General features: G+C 41.2%; 1 protein-coding gene across 1 annotated transcript in view; it reads left to right on the plus strand.

Annotated features, from left to right (window-relative positions):
* Positions 1 to 19,233, plus strand: part of lpar4 (lysophosphatidic acid receptor 4) — a 159,631-nt gene that overhangs the window by 64,367 nt on the left and 76,031 nt on the right. The window lies entirely within an intron of this gene.

Here is a 19,233-nt window from a genome sequence, read left to right on the forward strand (position 1 = left end):
TTTTATGAAGATGCCTCCTTTCCTACTTTTGATTGGGTAATACTTGATGTCATCGTTAGTTTGATTGGTGTTTTTAACTGTCCAGTGAGGAGGGCGTGTCTTTTAAGTACAGTCTGCAAAGTGTTGGCACTGAGATGTGGCGTCAGCGCCATACTTGAAGCCCCTAACGTTGCGGTCAGCAAGTCGGCTAACATCCGCCATGTGCCGTCTTTCAGTTGCGAGAAGCAGATCATAGAATGGTGGAAACTGTTGCCCCTAACGTTGCGCCACGGCGTGTGGTTCGTTTATACCTCGTGTCTTCTCATTAAACTTTTATCTCGCGAATATGTTATTGCAATCCGCAGCGGGAGCGTTTCTATAAACTTTATTTAAACTTACGTTTTACACCGTGGTTTGTTTCCCTTATGAACATGCTTGTATGCTTAACTCGCTCCGTTCTCAATTGTTTAATTAATTTTTTGCTCTTCGCTGTTTGCGGCTGTTCCTCCATTTCCCCCTACTTCGTTCTTTTATCTCGCGAATATGTTATTGCAATCCTTAACGGGAGCGTTTCAATAAACTGATTGAAAATAGTTTTGCATTTACCTTTTTAGTAAAAGGCGAGCTTTTAAGCCTGAGAAATCACCCCGTAAATGCACACGTTTAATTGGACATGTGTTAATATGTATGGTTACACAGTATTAAAAGACAGTGAACAACGTCAGTTACCTTTGTTCCCGCATTTGATAAAAGGTGAGCTTTTAAGCCTGAGAAATCACCCCGTAAATGCACACGTTTAATTGCACATGTGTTAATATGTATGCTTACACAGTATTAAAAGACAGTCAAAAATTAACGTCATTTACCTTCGTTCCCGCGTGCGACTCGTGCTGTAAATCTCTTCCTTGTTTTTAGTTCACGTGATTACGTAGGAGGCGTGATGACGCGATACGTGACTCCGCCTCCTCCATTACAGTGTATGGACAAAAAATATGTTCCAGTTATGACCATTACGCTTTGAATTTCGAAATGAAACCTGCCTAACTTTTGTAAGTAAGCTGTAAGGAATGAGCCTGCCAAATTTCAGCCTTCTACCTACACGGGAAGTTGGAGAATTAGTGATGAGTGAGTCAGTGAGTGAGTGAGTCAGTCAGTGAGGGCTTTGCCTTTTATTAGTATAGATATATATATATATATATATATATATATCTAAATCCCCGCGAAGTACTGCTTTTAAATTTTTATGAAGAAGAAAAGCTTTTTAAATTGAGGGAAAATATCCCAATAGCAATTTGTTAAGGATCTGTTTTTTTGTGAAGCAGCCTTAACACAGCTTTTCCGCTGTTTTATAAACGAACGCCATATAAGGTCTTCCTTTTTCCTTGCTTCGCCAAGGAAAGAGCCTTTTTATTAAATCCAAGGGTTCTTCGCTTTTTTTTTTGTTTGTTTATTACGATTGTTATAGTTCTGTTTGTATACAACGTTGTCAGTTCAGCACTCAGGTTGTAATATGACCAAGCTGTGCAAGCTTACTGTTAAGAATGCAACGTATAGTTGTACATGAGAAAAGCAATCTTGCCTCAAATCAATGGCAAACTTTTGTAGGTCTATGAACTTAATTTAAAGTGTAGGTTTACACGGTGCTTTCTTTCCGAAGTACCTGCACTCATGAATATGTCTGTATGCGTCAGTCGCTCAAATCCCCACGCTTCGCACCGGCGAAGTACTGCTTTTAAATTTTTATTAAGAAGAAAAGAAAACCTTTTAAAATTGAGGGAAAATATACCAATAACAGTTTGTTAAGGATCTGTTTTTTTGTGAAGCTGCGTTCACTCGAGTGATCAGTTCGAGATGACTTGCTGGCTAACCATAAGCGTTACCTGGTAGGTAACCACCCATACAATCAGATTGTGAATCAGACTACGAATGCCGTGAATGTAATTACCCCGATCTACATGCTGTCAAATAAACGAACCACACGCCGTGGCACAATTTTAGGGGCTTAGCCTCTAGCGCTGACGTCCGAGGTTCGATTCCCGTAAGGGAGTGAAGTGAGCGCTTTGCACCGGCGAAGTACTGCTTTTAAATTTTTATTAAGAAGAAAAGAAAACCTTTTTAAATTAAGTCTTAAAAAGAGCTGTAAAGATATTGACAATAAGCTACGCAAACCCACCAAGACATGCAATCGTTTAAATCAAAGCGCGAGTCGAAAAACACCATCCCATAATATTAGTTAACGATTAACACATTTCTATATGTATTGTAAGCATACAATACAACTGATAATATGTTGCGCTTATTTATCTGGTGTACTGACATTTTTGCGTGTTTAACGGCTGAAATGTAACGTGGTTTGTGCCCTTCAGAATGAAAAGAGTTTGCATTTACCTTTTTAATAAAAGGCGAGCTTTTAAGCCTGAGAAATCACCCCGTAAATGCACACGTTTAATTGCACATGTGTTAATATGTATGCTTACACAGTATTAAAAGACACTCAACAAGTACACAGTATTAAAAGACAGTCAACAATTAACGTCATTTACCTTCGTTCCCGCGTTTGACTTGTGCTGTAAATCTCTTCCTCGTTTTCAGTTCACGTGATTACGTAGGAGGCGTTGTACGTGATGACGCGATACGTGACTCCGCCTCCTCCATTAGAGTATATGGACAAAAAACAGGTTCCAGTTATGACCATTACACGTAGAATTTCGAAATGAAACCTGCCTAACTTTTGTAAGTAAGCTGTAAGGAATGAGCCTGCCAAATTTCAGCCTTCTACCTACACGGGAAGTTGGAGAATTAGTGATGAATGAGTCAGTCAAACAGGTTCCAGTTATGACCATTACGCGTAGAATTTCGAAATAAAACCTGCCTAACTTTTGTAAGTAAGCTGTAAGGAATGAGCCTGCCAAATTTCAGACTTCTACCTACACGGGAAGTTGGAGAATTAGTGATGAGTGAGTCAGTCAAACAGGTTCCAGTTATGACCATTACGCGTAGAATTTCGAAATAAAACCTGCCTAACTTTTGTAAGTAAGCTGTAAGGAATGAGCCTGCCAAATTTTAGACTTCTACCTACACGGGAAGTTGGAGAATTAGTGATGAGTGAGTCAGTCAGTCAGTCAGTCAGTCAGTGAGTCAATGAGGGCTTTGCCTTTTATTAGTATAGATTCACTAAGTCCATGGCAAGCAAGACACACGTAAGACAGAGCCCTGCCCACCAAATGGGATAGGACGACAACTCACAGAGCCACACCCACCAACTCGGACGCGACAACTCACAAAACACGGCGTCATTCGCGTTCGTCTCTGCTACAGTCCACATGCACCTCTGAGCCACGTTGACTTTTCGGTTACGACGTACGACCGCGTCCACCATCGCAAACTGTTTTACACACTACATACAGCGATTTGCATCCGCGACAAACATGCTTCTTCTTAGATGGTCCTGCAGGAACACGGAAAACGTTTGTCTACACAATACCCCTTATTCCCCGGCCCGCGTCCACCCTCGCTCTCCAGGCAACAAACACCGCGAAAGTCACTTTTGTCTCCATGGCACACGCACGACAGAGCCTCGTACACCAACAATTCGCGCGAGGGTGAAAGCATTTGCCAAGAATGTTTTCATTAATCAAGAACGAAAGTCAGAGGTTCGAAGACAATCACATACCATCGTAATTCCGACCATAAACAATGCCAACTGGTGATCCGGCAGCATTATTCCCATGACCTGCCGGGCAGCCGGCATGTTTGTCGCAGATGTGAATCGCTGTATGCAGCGTGTAAAACAGTTTGTTTGTTGACCAGGGCAAGCAAGAAGCAGCATGCAAGACAGACCGTGTGATAAGCACGACGGATGAATATGTGCGGGAGGCTTGTGGTGGATGACTTTCTGTTTTAGACTTAAAACTTACAAGGGTTAAAGACTAACAGAAAGAATATTCATTCAAAAACGAAAACTAAAAATATTTTAGTAAGTTATTATTTTATTTCAGTTAGCCTTTTCAGCTACTTTAATAGTTTAGTTTTAGTTTTTCATTTTGGTTTTGTTAATTATTTTATTTCAGTTTACGAAAATGTTTTTTTAATAATAGTTTCAGTTTTGATTTTAGTTTTCGTTAACTATAATAACCTTGGCACACCCTACATATAAATGAAATTGGATGCCCCAAATGGGCAATGGGTAGGGGTAGCTGGAAGGGAAAGAACTGTGATCTAGAAACAAGTAGGCAGCTTTCCTCCTGGACTCTGTGTAGAGGGCAGATGGCACAGCAAAGATAATTGATTCCTGTCCTTCTTTAAAGAGAAAGAGTAAGTTCAGGGCAGGTTGGTTTAAGCTCAAGATGCTTTGTGGCTGGACCTATGAGCCCTTCAAGCATTACAGTGTAGGTGCCACCTAGGAGTCCTTCCTCTTTAAGGACTGTGGTGAGGTCAGAGAGGGGGAGCCTTGGGGGCCACCATAGGGAGTTAATGGCTTGATGGCGGCAAGACTTGGTAGGCAAGCCCATTGTATTACCAGGTTTAAACTGACAGAGTCCTTTGAGTCTAGAATTTGAAGTAAATTGGGATTAAGAGTTTACTAGTGGAAGAAAGAGAGGCCAGGCTAGAAAAGGATTGTGACACAAACTGCAATGGCAAAGGAAGGGTGCAAAAATGAATAAGGCACACGAATTAGTAAGCAGGGATCAGTAAACATACTGAGGGGCTGAGGAATGCAAAAACATTTTTTGTTTAGTTAGTACTTTTATATTTTTCATTTGTTTATATATAATAAAGGCATCACTTATAATAATGATGGCCTCTGTGCCAGTATTATGGATTTGGATGGTGTGACCATTAGGGGTGTCACACACATGCGCATGGGAGGCAGCTAAAGGGCTTGAGGAAGGGCAGTTCTGAATCATACCGGAATGTGGCAGAGTGCACTGACTCTTTTTCTCCCTTTCCTGCGGACCATTCACGGGAGATTCCACCTGGCCCTCTTGACGTCACTTCCGGGACCGAGCCTATGGAAGAAGACCTTCCTGAGCCCGACCCCTTTGACCTAACTTACTGTCTTCCCCCTTAAAAGCCTCCACCTTTTCCCTATTCCCTCAGTTCTGTTTTGGACTAGGTTTTGTGCACAGCAGTGCTATCATTTCAAACGACAATTTGCAGCCAGGAAACCAAATATACGGGTGGCTGCCCCAAACCTTGCTATGGCTCTTTGTGGCTTTTGTGACAGGGTGCATTACACAACCACCAGACACAATTCCGGGTTCAAATACAGGGTTTTATCATCACAAGTACCTTACAGATGCTTCAAAAGGGACACAAACACAAATATCCTTCTCCTCTTCCTGTTCCCTCTCCTTCCACTCCAGAAAAGCTTTGTGCTCCTTCCACCCGACTCCAACTCATCTGAATGAAGTACTTCCAGTGCTGGGGCATAGCCTGCTGGAAGCACTTCTGAGTCAAACTGAAGTCCCAGAAAGTATGGCTCGCGAATCTTGGCAGCTCTTCCAGCGGCCCGCAAGGAACCCAACAGGGCTGCCCCATGGGATTACAGGTCCCAGAAACCCTGCCAGCATCTTGTCAGGGATGCTGCCATCTAGCCTATCAAGGGAGATCATAGCCCTGTCCCATTGTCTCACACTGTCCATGCAGCCGGGTAAATGTCCCTGCTCTGTGCCAACCAGGGTGCCAACACACTTTTCATATTAATGGCATCATCTGCCAATCTCCTGGAGAGAACCTGAAATGCTCTGTTTTCTCTTAATCCTGGCCTCCCAGCGCCTATCCTGCACAGGGTGCCAATCTATGGGTGCTCTCCATCACAATTGTAACTACAAGAGCATCTCCTTCCGTCACAATGTTAACATGATTTGTTCTCTTATTGCTTGACACATGTCAAAGATTTATAATAACATAGGCATTGCTGTCTTTGAGCATCCCTGGGCTATAAATTTATTATTTATAGTATAGTAAAATATATGTTTTATTCAAAAACAAATCTTCTTCTTCTGAATCTTTTCCCACTTTCAGGTCGGGTCGATATATTGGACCAGCCTCCTCCAATCTCATCCTCACATGATACCCCTTACTCCCTTCAATCCCCTATCATATAGTCCATCCACTTTCACTTTTCTTCCATCCCAACTCCTCCATATCCAGGCTTCTTCTCCCCACATTTTCAAAAGCAACTATTTTACTAAATAAAAGGTGAAGTGTTTGAGGAAAATCAGAGTAATGCCCAGTAGAAAGGTATAATAATGAAAAAAGGATTAGGTGCAGAAAGCACTACAAAACAGACCTATATGATTCCACTTTAAGCCTAGAACTAGCAGACTTATTGTTCTTCTATAAAGACAATTATCAACTAAAATGCAGCAGATTTAAAGTCATTATTTAAATAGAAAGACTCTTCTAATTTCTTTTTCGATCAATCTGGCTAGAACATCTCACTGCCCTTCTCACCTCCTAATAAATACTCCCAAGCTGAACATTGCTTGGCGTCTTTTATTTTCCATCTGGATTCACACTATTATCCCCACTCTTTAGACATGAAGCAGGTCAGAGTTCATCCTAAAAGGCTGGAGATGCCATATGCTGCTGACGCTGTTAGCCCAGGCACTTCAAGGAACTGAACTCATTTATAGGGCCTGACGCCTCAGAAACTCCTCCTCATGCTCATTCCGTTCTAATGAAAAAATGACCCCGGGACATCCACCCAAAAGCATCCCCACTCTGGTCACATGTGAAAAGGAACTCCATGAAAGCACTTCCTCATACTGTACTTGGCCCCTTTACTCCCTTTCAGTCTGTCACAAGACACAAAACAAAATCAGTCCTCACAAATTAGGGGATACATCATTCCATTTGGCATTAAACCTGAATAACCTGTTTCAGGGCTGTGGTGGACTGAGTTCTATCCCAGCAGCAGCAGGTACAAGGCAGAGACCAGCTCTGGATATCCACAGAGCTCACACTTTCTTACAGTATGTGGGTCATATTAAACCTATCAGCACATGTCACTTTCTTTAGTTTATTCTTCACACATGCTTAGATAAGCAACAGCATTCCCTTATCAGCCTGCATATCCATATTACTAACCGAGAATGCTAAACCGGATGATGGACGCAGGCACATCCGGCAATGGGCCGTAGCTGCAAAAAGACGTACTGCGCAGGCGCAAAAAGAGTCCGCGAGAGTCGGCTGAGGAGCCGAGAAAGGCGGACAAAAGAGGGCGAGAGAGGCGGATGAGGGGCCGCAAGAGGCGGACAAGACCACAGAAAAAAGGAGTGAGCACAGGAAAAATGGAGAAATGAGGCGCAAAGAGCACCGAAAAAAGGAAAAGGCACATAAAAAAGTATTCAAACGCAAGCAAAGCACGAAACACATTGCACATGAAACTAGACCCAAAAAAAAAAAAAAAAAAAAAAAAAAAGAGGCTCGCGCACAACAGCAAGGCACCCCCCCCCCCTACAGGCACCGGACGGGACACACACCAAGAGGGGGATTCAACAAGCCCATGGAACACAAAAAAAAGAACACAAAACCACCCCACAGACCCTACAAGCAAGGGACGGGACACACCCAAAGAGGGGGATTCAACAAGACACGGGAACACAAAAAGAAAGAAGACGCTCTCGCAACAACAATCCTCAAACCCCCCCCCCCCCACACACACACACACACAAACACACACACACATCCATAAGAAGTGACACCCAAAGCCACATATTCTAAAGTGAACATCAACACCTTCACACTAGACAGCATAGGTGTCAGCATTGGTGGATCTCCTTACAATAAAGCACTATTAACCGTTCAACTGCAGAAAAGGAAACATATTAACAGTGACTGCGATCCTCCTCATTACTTATCCATATTTCGCATGCTGAGAAAGAAACAAGTCATGAATACACGGTCACGGGTACAAAAACGAAAAGGAAATAATAACAGGAACAAACACACGAACACGAAAGAAACAACAAAATAGACGGCTATGCGGCATAGGTGGATCTCATTACAATAAGGCACTATTAAGCGTTCAACCGCAGAAAAGGCTCCATATTAACAGTGAGTGCAATACTCCTTATTACTTATCCATATTTCTAAAAGAAAAAATGACTCGACTCCAAAAACGCAAAGCTCAACTAAAGCTTCTAACTAACGATGTACCTAAAAGTAAAACCTTTATGAACTGCATTAGATCCTACAATAGTTCATTTAATATGCACAAATCTACATCCTAGATCCACATGACGCAAACTATCAATCAAAGTGCTGCATCGCAACAGGCACGGATTCAAAACGAAACACCTCCCGTCTCAGACATACGTTAATGGCAGCGAAGGCTACAACGGGCTTCTCACACAGCACAGGCAAATCGATTACAGCTCCAAAACAACACGTCCCAAATACTACACATGCAACAACGCGCCTCTCAAACGGCACAAGGAAAACATACACCAGGAAAATTCATTCGGATTAATGAATGTCATTTGCAATCATTGGCATTCACTTCACTTCCCTGAAGAAACAACTGGCAATACAAGTTATACATTTACACGTTGTTGTCAAAAGGGTCAAATTAGACTGCCTTCTTTACATTCATATACTGAATATCTACAGAAGCTTATAACTGACGATGTACCTGAAAGTGAAATCTTTATCAACTGCATTAGATCCTACAAATCGGTATCCACTATGAACATTAACGGTGGCACTGCACGTGACATCCGTCTTGAAAAAATGTTGTTTATTGATGAATGTTCAATGGCATGAAGTCACTTACTCAACACCATTCATAAACTTCTACAAACATTTATGAATAATAATATTCGATTTGGAGGAAAGGTACTTTTATGAGGAGGAGATTTTAGACAGTGATTAGCTATTCTTCCAGATGCCATGCACTCAGCTATTGTTCAGTGCACCTTAAAATACGCAGACAATTGGCATTGCTTTCAAAAGATACAGTTAGTAAAAAAGATACGATGTCCAGAACCAGATCATAACAATTGCTTATTACAACTGAGAGATGGTACACTCACCAATACAGATGGACTTCAGCCACATATTATTACAATTCCTCAAGCCTTTATCTGCGACGACTTAGTTACAGAGACATTTGGAACAGCAATCTCATTAGACCAAATGCCCCTTTTAACACAACGCACTATATTATGTCCAAAAAATATTAATGTGGAAAACATAAATACTCAAGTCATTCCATTACTTCCTGGAGAGACACAACTCTTTCTAAGCTCTGACAAACTTGACTCTGATCACAACAATAACCATCTTAAATGACCTTACAAGTTCTGAGCTGGAATTACCTTTTACACTTAAACGGCGTGTATAAAGAAATTTTCAAATAAACCTTTACACTGTGCCACACACTTTATTGTTTGCTTTCTATTTGCATCATCTACACCGTCACACTATTCTATATCTCATTCATACATCACGCTCTTTGTCATTCCCAACACCAGGGGTTGGCGAGCGAAGCGAGCAGGGGGCAGAGCCCCCTAGTTCCTCAGAGAACAGCAAATTCACAATTGCAAACAAGCCACTCATCATCAAGGACTCCAATTACTACTACCTACTCTCACACACTACTAGTCTGGACATGAGGTCTCGTTGACCCTTGGTCTCTTTGACTGTATCTTTGCACATTCTCCATGTGTTATTCTGCATGTTTCTCTCCCACATGCCCAAAGCCATTTAGGTTGGGTTAGCCAGCAATGCTAAATAAACCCCAGTCAGAGTGAAGGTGTGCATTGTAAGATGGACCGACAGACATTCTGCATTGAGTTGTTTATGCCTTTCTGGAAAAAGGCAACTCTTAACTGCTGTGACCAATTGTGGGTGCTACTGAGCCTCCAAACCTCAAACACAGACAACCCAACATACAGTTAGGTTCATAAATATTTGGACAGAGACAACTTTTTTCTAATTTTGGTTCTGTACATTACCACAATGAATTTTAAATGAAACAACTCAGATGCAGTTGAAGTGCAGACTTTCAGCTTTAATTCAGTTGGGTGAACAAAACGATTGCATAAAAATGTGAGGCAACTAAAGCATTTTTTTTCACACAATCCCTTCATTTCAGGGGCTCAAAAGTAATTGGACAATTGACTCAAAGGCTATTTCAGGGTCAGGTGTGGGCAAGTCCGTTGTTATGTCATTATCAATTAAGCAGATAAAAGGCCTGGAGTTGATCTGAGGTGTGGTGCTTGCATGTGGAAGATTCTGCTGTGAACAGACAACATGCGGTCAAAGGAGCTCTCCATGCAGGTGAAAGAAACCAAACTTAAGCTGCAAAAACAGAAAAAACCCATCCGAGAAATTGCTACAATATTACGAGTGGCAAAATCTACAGTTTGGTACATCCTGAGAAAGAAAGCAAGCACTGGTGAACTCAGCAACGCAAAAAGACCTGGACGTCCACGGAAGACAACAGTGGTGCATGATCGCAGAATCATTTCCATGGTGAAGAGAAACCCCTTCACAACAGCCAACCAAGTGAACAACACTCTCCAGGGGGTAGGCGTATCGATATCCAAGTCTACCATAAAGAGAAGACTGCATGAAAGTAAATACAGAGGGTGCACTGCAAGGTGCAAGCCACTCATAAGCCTCAATAATAGAAAGGCTAGATTGGACTTTGCTAAAGAACATCTAAAAAAGCCAGCACAGTTCTGGAAAAACATTCTTTGGACAGATGAAACCAAGATCAACCTCTACCAGAATGATGGCAAGAAAAAAGTATGGAGAAGGCGTGGAACAGCTCATTATCCAAAGCATACCACATCATCTGTAAAACACGGTGGAGGCAGTGTGATGGCTTGGGTGTGCATGGCTGCCAGTGGCACTGGGACACTAGTGTTTATTGATGATGTGACACAGGACAGAAGCAGCCAAATGAATTCTGAGGAGTTCAGAGACATACTGTCTGCTCAAATCCAGCTAAATGCAGTCAAATTGATTGGGCGGCGTTTCATAATACAGATGGACAATGACCCAAAACATACAGCCAAAGCAACCCAGGAGTTTATTAAAGCAAAGAAGTGGAAAATTCTTGAATGGCCAAGTCAGTCACCTGATCTTAACCCAGTTGAGCATGCATTTCACTTGTTGAAGACTAAACTTCAGACAGAAAGGCCCACAAACAAACAGCAACTGAAAGCCGCTGCAGTAAAGGCCTGGCAGAGCATTAAAAAGGAGGAAACCCAGCATCTAGTGATGTCCATGAGTTCAAGACTTCAGGCTGTCATTGCCAGCAAAGGGTTTTCAACCAAGTATTAGAAATGAACATTTTATTTCCAGTTATTTAATTTGTCCAATTACTTTTAAGCCCCTGAAATGAAGGGATTGTGTTAAGACAATGCTTTAGTTGCCTCACATTTTTATGCAATCGTTTTGTTCACCCCACTGAATTAAAGCTGAAAGTCTGCACTTCAACTGCATCTGAGTTGATTCATTTAAAATTCATTGTGGTAATGTACAGAACCAAAATCAGAAAAAAGTTGTCTCTGTCCAAATATTTATGGACCTAACTGTAAGTGTGGGTTCAAATAAATGGTCCTTTAAACCACACTTCTTCAAATAACAATTAATGCAGCCAACACACTGAGTTTAAGTGCTTGCTTTCCTGCTTTTCTCCTTCACTTTCCTCTCCCAATGGCTTTGCCAGCTACCTCCTTCCTCTGACTCCCTGAGCTATGCCAGCGGGCTCAATTTACAGTGGACCTGCGAGCACTTCCAGTGACATGATGTGGCCAGTTGGAAGTACTCCCAGGTTATAAGAAAGCCAGGGAGGTCCTCCCCCGGCAGTGCCCTCTATTGGGATCCCTACAGGGCTGCTTTCCAAACTCCAACTCCCATGCAGCCCTGCGGGTGTCCAGACTGGGACTCTATATGAGGGACACTACCACCTAGTATAATGGGGGATGAACTGGTCCCTTTCAGGACAGGACAGGAATCATAAGGTGTCCCGGCTGGGTAATACCCTCACTTATTCAATCTTCTGTTATGGCTGGGTAAGGAATTCACTTCCGTCCTGGTGGGACACCTATCAGTCCTCTGGGGCATCTACACTGTTGACCATAAACCACAGGAAGACATGTTGGCTTGCTGATGCAAGTGTTATGCTGTTCCTAGTTACTCCTAGTTACATTGCTTGCCTAACATATCAATATAATAATCCACTTACTAAAATATCAAATGAATTCTTAGCAAACATTGTAACATGTTGTTCATGCTTCTTTAACATATAGGATATTTTAAATCACTTGAAATTCTGGCATAGCAAAAAGGTAGTTTAAGATTAAGCCCATTTTCTATTCGGCTTCCTGTAATCTTGAGAGCAAAAATTTACTGATTATAAGTAACTTTCTGTCTTTAATCCATTCATCCATTTTCAACACCTGATATGTCCAAATACGACTTTCCCCTACAGCATCCAAACAACACAGGCGCACAAGGGTGCAAAGGATAAAACAAAACACCAACAGGCTTGTTGGCTACTCCAGCTTGTAAGAGCAGGTCTGAATTGGAGTGCAATGTACACTGTAATTCTGTCTGAGGTTTTTCACTTCAATTTTAAACTGAGGAGCAGAGAGGTAAATGAAGGAAAATGTGTCTTTGACCAAGCATTATGGAGGGCACTGTAGGTGTGGGTGAGTCACATAAATATATGTGTAAGTGTTGAGATGCCATGGAAACAACAGTAAAGGAAATGCGCACACATAAATAAACAAACTCCGGGATGGCACATCTGAAGTTTTGTTTGTGGTCAAAAAAATGATCACACCACCCTTTTGTTAAGCATGAATCAGAGAAATTGACTCAGAATAACTGAGCAAGATAAAAAAAGCTGATGCTTTGTTTTCCATGGCAGTGAAAAACAACAAAACTACAAATCCAGTTGCAGACTATTACAGGTGGAAACTTGTTAAAATCTACACACATTTACAAGGTTGATCCTTAAATTAATTGAAGTAAAGCATGCAATGAAACGATTACACTACTGCGACCCCCCAGAATAATGAGTGACTACAACAAATTGGTCAATTAGCTAGACTTACAAAATGTAGGAGCAGAAGGAGACCAGAGAGACGGCAGCCGCTCATACTGCTGCGTGCTAAAAATACATCAAGGGAAGTTTACCTTTATCTTTCTGGGTTAAATGTAGCATTTCATTCCAGTCCAATAAAAATGCAGACTGTCATGTAAAAAAAAAGAGTTAAAAGTTATATTAAAAATGCCAAGCAATGTCATAAAAATTATTACACTTTTATTTGGAAGATGACTAACAGACTGAGAATTTTCTTTGATGAACTTAGTTGGGCATCTTATGTCTTTTATAGACCTTAAGCTAACTCTCCTCTGTGACCTCTGTGACCCCAGCATGGCGTGCATTCCAAACATGCAACCCCGCTTCTAATTGTCCTTAATAGTCCAGAAGACTGCCAGGGATCAAACACCTCTGGCAAGAAGGAAATTCAAGCAGAGAATTCCCGATAGCACGTATCTGTGCACGGAAGTGCTGTCACTGTCCGGAAGAGCAGCATGTTAAGAGTAATAATAATAATAATAATACATTTTATTTATATAGCGCCTTTCCCATGCTCAAGGCACTTACAGAATATAATAAAGAACGGCAGAATATACAGTATATAGCATTGTACAAACCAGATAAATAAATAAAGAAGATTAAGACAGTAAATTCTGAAAAAAACAGACAACATAATTGATGGTCTAGCACACACATACAGGTTACATAAAGTCAAGTAGAGCTAAAAGCCTTCCTGAACAGATGAGTTTTGAGTTGTTTTTTAAAAGAATTCATGGAGTCATCTGACCTGATTAATTTTGGTAGGTCATTCCAGAGTCTGGGCGCTATACAGCTGAAGGCCCTATCACCCATAGAGTGTAGATTAGTGAGGGGCACAACAAGATTACCAGAATCAGAGGACCTTAGTGGGCGGGCAGGCACATAGTGATGGAGGAGGTCACTGATGTAGTTTGGTGCGAGGTTATTTAAAGCTTTGTAGGTTATTAGTAGGATTTTGTATTCTATTCTGTAGGACACAGGGAGCCAGTGGAGACGGAGCAGGATGGGTGTGATGTGCTCGCTGCTGCTGGTTCGAGTAAGGACTCTTGCAGCTGAGTTTTGAATAAGATTGGAGCTGTGATATAAGATTAGAAGGGGCACCTGCCAGTAGGGAATTACAATAATCGATGCGGGATGTGATAAAAGCATGGACAAGTTTCTCAGCATTAGAGAAGGAGAGGAAGGAGCGAACACGGGATATGTTACGGAGGTGAAAGTAAGAAAGTTTCTTAATGTGATTTATGTGGGTGGAATAAGTGAGGGAGGAATCAAAAATGACACCAAGATTAGAGTACTACTTTTCCCTTGCTCTGTATAATTATTAATTGTGTTAAAAGGTTGTGGATCTATTTACTGTACTTCAAAGTTTAATTATATTTAATTTGTGTCAGTCAGAGGGTCTTAAAATAATGTTAATCAGTTGCATGGTTCATCTTTGGGTCTTGTCTGCATTTCTGACATAAATTTATGGCCTTGCAGAAAACCATACATTTAACACTTGGCTTGCTTTTGTTTGAGCTTTTTGCACTATTCTTGCCAGAAACCAATAGTCTTCTGAATAAACCATTTCAACACTGGAAAGCAGGAATTAAAACTTTCTACATTGGAGGCCATTTATTTCAAACTGCTCATGAGACATGTTTTGGATGGCCATTGCTTTATCGCTGAGTTAAAGAGCAATTGCAGAGCTGCCAACATTTGCTAAAGACAAATACATTCTGAGGTTTTTCAGGTATGAAAGATGAAAGACAGATTCGCTAATCATGGCACCAAAATTGCATATTGATTAGAATTTCTCTGTACTTTGTACACATGACAATAATGATTATCCACCTGTAAAAAAGGATAAGTGTCTGTGTGTCCATCAGGTTGGTATAATAAGAATAATAGTACATTTTATTTATATAGCACCTTTCCCATGCTCAAAGCTCACAGTAATTCAGAGAGAACAATATTGGATAAAGATACTATCTGTATAAATCTCTCTCTATATAAAATCCAACGTCTGTCTGTCTGTCCACTTTTCATGAGAGAACTACTTAACAGATTTAAATCGGGTTTATTTCTATAATTTGCTTGAACATTCTGGTTGATTTTGCAACTTCTCTCATTGTGCTATGTATTGTAGTTCGCATGCAGTACCGATTTATTTGAACGAATCCGAGAGAGACGCAGCGGGCCGAGGGGAGGGGGAAGCGTGATGTCACGCCTCCTCACTCACACACCAGCCTCCGTTCGAGTCGGTCTACCTGTCGCCATGTTTTGCCTCTGCTTACCCAGCAATGCCTGTTTGTTTATTGATTTTCTCCTGTTTCACTACTACGCAGGTGGAGCCGTAGGGGATGGCTAGTACTAAATAAAGATAACTACAGAATATGCAAAGCACTGAAATAGAATAAGTGACAATAAACCAAAATAAAATACAAAGTACAATTACTACAAGAAAGCCCTGAACAAATCCTTCTGGGTGCCTGGACACAGCGGTTAAACTGAAAGAAGGGTTAGAGAGTCAGAATAAATGAGTTTTAAGTTGTTTTTTGAAAGAATGAATTGAGCCAGCTGATCTTATTTATTCCAAAGTCTAAGTGCCATAAAGCTGAAGGTTCTGTCACCTATAGAGTGCAGGTTAGTTAGTGGCACAACAAGCTTAGCACAATCAGAGGACCTTAATGGGCAGACTGGAGTATAGTGATGGAGGAGATTACTGATGATGCCCAGTGCAAGGCCATTTAAAGCCTTTTACATTGTTAGTAGAATTTAATGCTCAATCTTGCAGGAGACAGGAAGCCAGTGAAGGTGGAGCAGGATGGGTGTTATGTGCTCACTGCTGTGGGCCAGGAAAAGGACTAATGTCTCTGTCATTCCAACAGATGGCACATCACATAACCATGCTTTTACAAATCCCATACCAAATGACATATAACACATACATACTGTATGCATTGCATTTGTCATTCCAACAGATGGTGCATCACAGACATTAGCCATGCTTTTACAAATGCCATACCAAATGGTATATGACATGGACATATGCACAGCATTTGTCTTTCCAACAGATGGCACATCAGACATTAGCCCCGCTTTAACGAATTCCATACCAAATGGCATATAACACAGACACATGCATTGCATTTGCCATTTCAGCAGCTGTCACATCACAAACATTTGTAGAAATGCATTTTATTACTATAAGTGTTTGTGATGCACCATCTATTAGAATGACAAGTGCAATTATTAGTACTACATGCATTACAAGATACATTTCAGTAGATGATGCACTCTATACGTTAATGTAGAGGTCTACTTTGTTTCATCCTGCTGATTTTGTAACATCAGATGTTGCAGGATGCAAAACATGACATGCAACTGTGCATAGCAACTGTACAAAACATAAGGCCATCAATGAGGAAACTCTACTTCCAGGGTAGACTGAGCTCATTAAAATTTACATTATCCATATTATCCATATTACTAACCGAGAATGCTAAACCGGATGATGGACGCAGGCACATCCGGCAATGGGCCGTAGCTGCAAAAAGACGTACTGCGCAGGCGCAAAAAGAGTCCGCGAGGGTCGGCTGAGGAGCCGAGAAAGGCGGATAGAAGAGGGCGAGAGAGGCGGATGAGGGGCCGCGAGAGGCGGACAAGACCACAGAAAAAAGGAGTGAGCACAGGAAAAATTGAGAAATGAGGCGCAAAGAGCACCGAAAAAAGGAAACGGCACATAAAAAAGTATTCAAAAGCAAGCAAAGCACGAAACACATTGCACACGAAACTAGACCCAAAAAAAAAAAAAAAAAAAAAAAAAAAGAGGCTCGCGCACAACAGCAAGGCACCCCCCCCTTACAGGCACCGGACGGGACACACACCAAGAGGGGGATTCAACAAGCCCATGGAACACAAAAAAAAGAACACAAAACCACCCCACAGACCCTACAAGCAAGGGACGGGACACACACAAAGAGGGGGATTCAACAAGACACAGGAACACAAAAAGAAAGAAGACGCTCGCGCGACAACAATCCTCAACCCCCCCCACCCACACACACACACATCCATAAGAAGTGACACCCAAAGCCACATATTCTAAAGTGAATGTCAGCACCTTCACACTAGACAGCATAGGTGTCAGCATAGGTGGATCTCCTTACAATAAAGCACTATTAACCGTTCAACTGCAGAAAAAGAAACATATTAACAGTGACTGCGATCCTCCTTATTACTTATCCATATTTCGCATGCTGAGAAAGAAACAAGTCATGAATACACGGTCACGGGTACAAAACGAAAAGGAAAGGATAACAGGAACAAACACACGAAAACGAAAGAAACAACAAAATAGACGGCTATGCAGCATAGGTGGATCTCATTACAATAAGGCACTATTAACCGTTCAACCGCAGAAAAGGCTCCATATTAACAGTGAGTGCAATTCTCCTTATTACTTATCCATATTTCTAAAAGAAAAAATGTCTCGACTCCAAAAACGCAAAGCTCAACTAAAGCTTCTAACTAACGATGTACCTAAAAGTAAAAACTTTATGAACTGCATTAGATCCTACAATGGTTCATTTGCTTTTGCATATACCGGAGTAAATATCAGGCCACCAAAAGGCACTGGCCCATACTACTTTCGCATATGTGCACAAATACTGCATCGCATTGGAACAGTGCACCCTGAAACAAATCAACAACGCAAATATGCACAAATCTACATCCTAGATCCACATGACGCAAACTATCAATCAAAGTGCTGCATCGCAACAGGCACGGATTCAAAACGAAACACCTCCCGTCTCAGACATACGTTAATGGCAGCGAAGGCTACAACGGGCTTCTCACACAGCACAGGCAAATCGATTACAGATCCAAAACAACACGTCCCAAATACTACACATGCAACAACGCGCCTCTCAAACGGCACAAGGAAAACATACACCAGGAAAATTCATTCGGATTAATGAATGTCATTTGCAATCATTGTCATTCAGTTCACTTCCCTGAAGAAACAACTGGAAATACAAGTTATACATTTACACGTTGTTGTCAAAAGGGTCAAATTAGACTGCCTTCTTTACATTCATATACTGAATATCTACAGAAGCTTATAACTGACGATGTACCTGAAAGTGAAATCTTTATCAACTACATTAGATCCTACAAATCGGTATCCACTATGAACATTAACGGTGGCACTGCACGTGACATCCGTCTTGAAAAAATGTTGTTTATTGATGAATGTTCAATGGCATGAAGTCACTTACTCAACACCATTCATAAACTTCTACAAACATTTATGAATAATAATATTCGATTTGAAGGAAAGGTACTTTTATGAGGAGGAGATTTTAGACAGTGATTAGCTATTCTTCCAGATGCCATGCACTCAGCTATTGTTCAGTGCACCTTAAAATACGCAGACAATTGGCATTGCTTTCAAAAGATACAGTTAGTAAAAAAGATACGATGTCCAGAACCAGATCATAACAATTGCTTATTACAACTGAGAGATGGTACACTCACCAATACAGCTGGACTTCAGGCACATATTATTACAATTCCTCAAGCCTTTATCTGCGACAACTTAGTTACAGAGACATTTCGAACAGCAATCTCATTAGACCAAATGCCCCTTTTAACACAACGCACTATATTATGTCCAAAAAATATTAATATAGAAAACATTAATACCCAAGTCATTCCATTACTTCCTGGAGAGACACAACTCTTTCTAAGCTCTGACAAACTTGACTCTGATCACAACAATAACCATCTTAAATGACCTTACAAGTTCTGAGCTGGAATTACCTTTTACACTTAAACGGCGTGTACAAAGAAATTTTCAAATAAACCTTTACACTGTGCCACACACTTTATTGTTTGCTTTCTATTTGCATCATCTACACCGTCACACTATTCTATATCTCATTCATACATCACGCTCTTTATCATTCCCAACACCAGGGGTTGGCGAGCGAAGCGAGCAGGGGGCGGAGCCCCCTAGTGTAAAATATTACACAAATGATATGAATATATTGGATTGATAGAACATTTATGACAAGAATGGGCCATTCATATCTCATCAACTTCTATTTCAGTTTGTTTTCAAGGTCAAATTCACATGTTGTTACTTAGGAGTCATT

The sequence above is a fragment of the Erpetoichthys calabaricus genome, chromosome 12 (assembly GCF_900747795.2).
Source record: "Erpetoichthys calabaricus chromosome 12, fErpCal1.3, whole genome shotgun sequence".
Taxonomy (NCBI): domain Eukaryota; kingdom Metazoa; phylum Chordata; class Cladistia; order Polypteriformes; family Polypteridae; genus Erpetoichthys; species Erpetoichthys calabaricus.